This window comes from Triticum aestivum, chromosome 2B (assembly GCF_018294505.1).
Source record: "Triticum aestivum cultivar Chinese Spring chromosome 2B, IWGSC CS RefSeq v2.1, whole genome shotgun sequence".
Taxonomy (NCBI): domain Eukaryota; kingdom Viridiplantae; phylum Streptophyta; class Magnoliopsida; order Poales; family Poaceae; genus Triticum; species Triticum aestivum.
Window position 1 is genome coordinate 103,726,072 of NC_057798.1, and position 6,526 is coordinate 103,732,597.

The following is a 6,526-nucleotide window of genomic DNA, read 5'->3' on the forward strand; positions in this document are numbered from 1 at the left end:
ATAGCCGCTCTGCGGACTGCGGCTGGGCCAAGTGCTTAGCTATTTTTGGGAGGGCAAGTACTTAGCCGGCTAGAGCATTGTCAAGGAAAGTAGGAGCCGGCCGGCCGACTGCTCGGCAGCCGGTCGCGTAGACGGGATGCCCGCTTTAGCTATGTGCACCTTTTTTCCTTAGCCATTTTTTGTATGGGCAGCTTTCTTGCAACTCCTGTCTTCCGTTCAGTTGCTCTGCGAGCTGTGGCCTCTGATAGGAGAAGTTTGCTGGTGCCGACATACTACTTGTCCGACTTTAGGAGGCGGCACATAATAGAAGGCGGCGAGCCGCCGGGCCGACTGGTCAAGCCCGGTGCCAGCCGGAATAACGAAATAACACATTCGTGGGCATAATTCTTATCATATAGATAAAAGAGGGTAGTCCCCGAGTTCTTCTCGGGGGACCTAGAGTCTTCGTACTTAATACAAAAAGGTAGCATGGTACATACTGCTTTTAACTGTAAAATCTTCGGAGGAGGTTCACATTCCATGGCCTCTCCATCTCCTTGCCTGAGTTGTCTCTTTTGCGTGCTCTGGGCTTCTGAGCGTCGATCAGATAGTAGGAATCGTTGCCCAGCACTTTGCTGCTAATGAAAGGTCCTTCCCAAGGCGCCGAGAGCTTGTGCTGGCCGGCTGTTCGCTGGATCAGCCGGAGCACAAGGTCTCTGTCAGTGTCGAAACCGGCGGATCTTGGGTAGGGGGTCCCAAACTGTGCGGCTAGGATCGATGGTAATAGGAGAAAAGGGACACAATGTTTACCCAGGTTCGGGCCCTCTCGATGGAGGTAAAACCCTACGTCCTGCTAGATTAATATTGAAGGTATGGGTAGTACAAGAGTTGATCTACCACGAGATCGTAGAGGCTAAACCCTAGAAGCTAGCCTATGGTATGATTGTTGTTATATATATCTATCGACTAGCCTGGCCCCGGTTTATATAATGCACGAGAGGCCTAGGATAACAAGGGTCCTAGCCGAATACGCCGGTGGGGGAGAAGTCCTTGTCTTGATCGCCAAGTCTTATTGGTTCTTCCTCGTATGCGGCAGCTGTCCGGACTGGCCCATGAGTATACGACCATGGGGGTCCTCGGCCCAATCCAACTGATCGGGAGACGACGTGTTGAGTACCCCCTAGTCCAGGACACCGTCAGTGGCCCCCTGAACTGGTCTTCAAGTTAGGGACGCTCCTCGATTCTTCCGAACTGTTCTTCATCTTCGGTTGCCTGTCTTGAAAATTGGTTCAACAAATCTTCTCATCTTCTATCTTGAGGATCGCCGAAATGCATTCGACGAGTTTACACGTCGGGTATCCGAGGAGCCCCTTTAAGTTTCCGGCCTTTATCAATGCCTTGTTATTTTTATGCCACACCTCGGGTTTGAAGTTATTCCCGGGCGGCAACGTCCTCTTGCATCCGAGCTCCAACGCCGGACTGCATTCGAGGTATCTTTTGCAGCCGAGCACCAATGCCGGACTGCTTCCCAGTTCTAACGCCGGACTATGTATCTGAGCTCCAACGCCGGACTGTATCCGAGGTGTCGTAAACCACCTTGGCTCAAAGAAGTTTGAAGGAGTTTAGCGGAGCTTAATGCTGGAAATGCCCTCTATGGAGCCAGCCACTAGCGCCCGAGCTTTATGCCGGACTGCTTCCGAGGTGGTGCACCACCCCGAATGTGGGCCGATTTTTGTCTATATTATTGATTGGTGCAATTTATTCTCTGCCGAGATACATAGCTAGTAGCCCTCAAGGTGGGTGTCGGTCTAAACCTGAGATGCCCATGAAGGATGACATAAGACTGCTGATCCCCGTAGCTGCTGAGACTCAGGTTGATTTGCAAAATCGGTCTGAGGATCAAGTCCTAGCTCGGCAGAATACTTCGGGACACAAAAAGCGGCGTGCTCAGTCCTCAAGACTTAGGTTGGGTGCGGCCGACCAACCTGAGGATCAAAATCTCCTCGGAAACTGTATTGCACTTAAAATTTTCTGCATAGAACAGGCAATGCAGTAGCCCCCGAGACACTGGTCGGGTGGCAACACCAGATCAGGGGATCGATGTGCCCCTTTAATATTTGTAAATAATAAGCCCGAAGCCCAGTAGCCCCCGAGCCTTAATGCGGGCACGGGAGGCCGAATTAAGGATCAATATCCATAGTAAAATCACAAATTATGTGTAATGACTCTATGTATCCAAGTACTTTACGTCATTAATGCTCGGATCCGCATTGTACAAAACTTTGTTGACCGACCATCGGCTTCCACCTCCTCGGCCAATAGCCGAGGAGTGTTTGTCCTACTTTATAAAGCCTTTGTGAGGGCAAAGATTTACAACAAACAAGGCAATCTGGCCATATGGTTTTATAAACAAAGGTACGCGGAGAGACATGTTATATTACTGTTTAACAAAAGAAATGTCTTCCAAAGAAAATAGTCCCGCTATCGGTTCCTTTATTTGGGTTGTCATGCTAAGCATGATCATGAAACCTCAGCTCCAATGTAAGAGTAAAATATCGAGGATTTAGTTTGGGAGGCCAGTTAATAGCCCCCGGTAGTGTTCGGCGACAGTCGAGGTCAAGTCGTAAACACTTCGGCCATTGTTATGAATGGCCCGTCATTTTAACACCATCATCGGATCGCCGACCAGTTTACGCTTATTGTGACAGTCAGTTTTCGGCTTTGTCCACTAAGGTGCTTAACCATGTGAGCTAGAAGCACAATCGCATTGGTTCTCCCTTTGCACACCTAGCCGAACAAAGCGGAACATAGAAGGCAAGCGCAGGAGCCGGGCAACCCAACTATTGACCGAAGACACAATTCGAAACCGATGCATATATAGCAATATCCGAGAATGTTTTTTGCCGAATCTCTAAAGGTGTCCGGCGTTGCACTGCGAGACTTGTGCTGAAAACACACAAATAGTTAAAAAGTGCCAGGGGCTCGAAAAGCCAAAAAACTTATTTCAAAAGGTTAATGTCCAAACTAGATCAAGTGTTCGGTGCCAATCCGAAAATTGGACTTTATAAAAAAAAGGTGCTTCTGCCGTGCTTTAACATGACACATCCTATCTCAAAACTTCAAGCGGGTCAGCCTATGGCTTCAACCTCCTGTCCCGAAGGTGGAGTACTTCTTACTAGGCCAGTTTAGCAAACTAAACTCTAGCGGATTGAGAGAGAAATTAGGCTCCCCGGCTAGTGACCGCACACTTGTGTCGAAAAAAGGAGTGATAAATAATAATAAAAACTTTGCAACGACTAAGAAGAAAAACACTTATCATAAAACGGCTCATATAAATTTAAGAGCCCCCAAGTGACTTGGGTGAAAGAAAGATTGCATGTACCGAAGTACTTATATCATATCTATGTTCAATCGAACTTTAAACACGTCTTAATCGACCGTCGGCTTCTCCCTCTTCGGTCAAGGACCGAAAAGTGTTATGTACTCCATCTGTCGAGAATATCGACGGTGTTTCCAATAACCAGGCAATCAGGCCATAAGGCTGTAACAGACAAAGCGCGCTCAGGGAACTTATGCTATATTACTGCGAAGAGTAAGAAGCATCTTCGAAGAAAATAGTACCCCCACCGATACCTTTCTTCGGTGCTCATTGTTATTATGAGACTTGTGCAATAGATTTTTTGTACTCATGAGTTCCGTTGTGTGCCGACCATGATTGAAAACAATAAGAGCGCTAGCTTTCGGCTTCACCCAGTCTGAGATCCAGCTCGGTTGACCTGATCGTGACAATCGCAGAGGTGCTCCCTTTACTCCCTAGCCGAACAATCGGGAACGTAGGGGTAAGCACAGGAGCCAGGCAACCCAGCTTGCAAATCGCTTAAGTCAATATGGTGCATATTGTGGCGTAATACACGAACAAGGAACGAAGCCGTACAAGTATAACCATATGCAAGAGGAAAAAGCTTCATGAAGGAAGCCCCCAAGTAAACGGGGTATTTGAATTTGAGCGTCACAAACAAAGTTTGGACAAGGAAATTTTTACAAGCAACTTTTTTTCCAAAAAAGTATAATGCTTGGCTGAGCCGAACACAAGTTAAAAATTTAAAACTTTGAGCATGAAGACAACTTAGTTGGTTAATGTGTTCGGTATTGATGACACGGTCCGAGCTTGATGCGGGACAAGGTTCCATTCCCGAGTCGGTCCCGAGGTGGCGGAGCAAAGAGCTCGGCACTCCGAAGTGGTGACATAGCACGGTCAATGCAGGATGGCAGGGTGATGCCGAAGTCCCCGGCATGGGGTAATGAAGTGTTGACGAAGCCCCGCGTCCAGCCGAGGTGACGCCAAAGGATATAGTCCGGCTGGATCATTTTCCTGTGCACAAAAAATAGTGCAAACCGGAGATAATAGTAATAATAATAAAAAAACCGTTGCATAACAAATAATTTATGCAAAGTGAGTAATAAAAGAAATATGACCTGGCGCCGAAGTCAATGTCGATGCAGGGCGGCGGCGTGATGCGGTAAAGGCATGGCAAGGCCTGAATTCACAGGTCGATTCAAGTTCCGGATGCGGCGTTCGCCGGACTATGTACGGAAACTGACCGAACCACCATGCCACCGCCGTTAATGCGGCCACCATTTGATAGACCTGCATACATATGACGGACAAACCAGAGTAATAATTCATTGGGAAAAATGAACCCTAACAAGCAAAAAATACTAGGATTAATAGCACCTGGCTTATTTGTTGTAGCAATTCGAAGAAAGGTGATTCCCAAAATTGGGACTCGATCCGCACACCTATCGCCCCTCGGTCCAGCTAACGTGATGGAGCTGGTCGGCCAGCGACGCCGAAGTCTCCGGAGTAGGTTGATGAAGAGATGATGAAGCCCCCGGTCCGGCGATGCAGGTCGTGACGTGGTCGATGCCGGCTTAATGAAGTGACCGTGTGGTGATGCAGGTGTGCCCGCTCCGTGTAATCCGTGGGGCGGTGATGTTGATGACGATTTATCCTTCGCGATGCCGAACTATTGTTCGGCTGGTCGAGATGATGATCCGAAGAAATTGAGCTCGGCTCAACAAAGCGACGACGTGTCTAATGCAGGTCGGCCGCCGTGGAGTGATGTTGTCGGGCTGGTTTGACACCGGCGCGACGGTGAAGTTCGTATTGCAAGAATACTTTTAATACTAATGGGATGTGTTTGAGAATAAAACACAACACTCCATACGAAAACTTCCTTCAAAAAGGATGTCCGAGATCCCGTTCATAAAAAAGATGAATTCGGGTCGGATTCGTTCTCACGCAGAAAATAGATCCAACAAGTGATGCACTAATCGGAAGTTTCCCGGAGTTTGGACAGTCGGATCGAGCTGAATTTTTGGAAGGTAGTAGATATGGGAATTCCGCAGCCAATCAACGGTTGGATCCTCCAAAGGACTTCCGAGCTAGATGCTGGATACCACGCCCTAAACTCGTCCGGATTCTCGTCCAGATTCAACAGGGCTCCGGTGTATCGGAGATTGCCGGAGATTCCTCCATTGGAACTCGACAAAATTTTTGCAGGGTTGTTGTAGACTTAATTCCACATAATTCTACCGAAGTAATCGTTTAGGCGACACTCTAGGAGGCGGTGGCGGCGGATACAAGTTTGCTGTCCAGAAAAACAGCACGGTCGCCTGAGGGCAATGTTGACGTTGAGCCCCCGAGCTCCATGGATGACTCCTCCATGATCTTGATAGAGATCGGAGTTGGTGTTGATGAAGGCCCTCATCCGAACATGACGATCGGAGGTAGGGCGCAGTCCTCGGTCAAGCCAAGGTGACCAGTCGAGCTGGTGACGAAGAAGCCGATGTCGTAGTTGACTTGTAGTCGAGCCATTGATCCTTTCGCCGATCACACAGTGGAACTCTCAATGAAAGCACCAATGTCGGTGTCAAAACCGGCGGATCTCGGGTAGGGGGTCCCAAACTGTGCGTCTAGGATCGATGGTAACAGGAGACAAGGGACACAATGTTTACCCAGGTTCGGGCCCTCTCGATGGAGGTAAAACCCTACGTCCTGCTAGATTAATATTGAAGGTATGGGTAGTACAAGAGTTGATCTACCACGAGATCGTAGAGGCTAAACCCTAGAAGCTAGCCTATGGTATGATTGTTGTTGTATATATCTATCAACTAGCCTGACCCCGGTTTATATAATGCACCAGAGGCCTAGGATAACAAGGGTCCTAGCCGAATACGCCGGTGGGGGAGGAGTCCTTGTCTTGATCGCCAATTCTTGTTGGTTCTTCCTCGTATGCGGCAGCTGTCCGGACTGGCCCATGAGTATACGACCATGGGGGTCCTCGACCCAATCCAACTCATCGGGAGACGACGCGTTGAGTACCCCCTAGTCCAGGACACCGTCAGTCTCCTTCTTGGAATGATCTTGGCTTGACCTTGTGATTGTAGTATCGGCTAAGACTCTGCTGGTAGATGGCAGACTGACTGAGTGCCAACAGCCGGCCTTCTTCCACCAAGTCAATGTTGTCTTCTCATGCTTCTTTGG